Below are 608 nucleotides of genomic sequence, written 5' to 3'. Positions count from 1 at the left end.
TAAGGCGAACTAAATCCCGATTTGACCTCGGTTCAATTTTTTTTTCATTTCTGACCTTTTTTGATGACGCCAAGGTCCCTGGCGTCTGGGTTACGAAGCAGACGCCAGGGTCCCTGGCGTCTGGCCCCTGGCCCGCACTGCCCGCCTGCCCGTTGACCTGCTGACGTGGCAAAGGGGCCAGACGCCAGGGACCCTGGCGTCTGGCCCCGGTAAGTGGATAACCCCACCGGGAGAGTGTGTGGGTCCCACCCCACACACTTTCCCCAATCCAGCCCGAGCTTGAAGAAGAGCTGCTGCCTCCCCACTCTCTCTCACCCCTCAAGCTCCCCCCTCAAATCCTCTCCAAAAGGTACATCCCTTAGGTGGATCTTTCCATCACTTTGTTGCTCTTGTTAATCTCTCCCAAATCATCCAATTATTTTTTGTTAAGTCTTGTTATTTTGGTTGCATTTTATACATGTTGGTGGAACCCTAGTTCATGTTTTCTCCCCCTTATGTTAGTGTGAATGGCTTGGTTAACTTTGATAATATAGTGCTATGCATGGTGTGTAGTAGGAATATATGTTTGTTGAGTAGAAAGATTGGGGGTTAGGGTTAGTTAGTGATTA

This window comes from Triticum dicoccoides, chromosome 3B, assembly GCF_002162155.2.
Source record: "Triticum dicoccoides isolate Atlit2015 ecotype Zavitan chromosome 3B, WEW_v2.0, whole genome shotgun sequence".
In the NCBI taxonomy this organism is placed as follows: domain Eukaryota; kingdom Viridiplantae; phylum Streptophyta; class Magnoliopsida; order Poales; family Poaceae; genus Triticum; species Triticum dicoccoides.
This window is presented reverse-complemented; position numbering follows the sequence as displayed.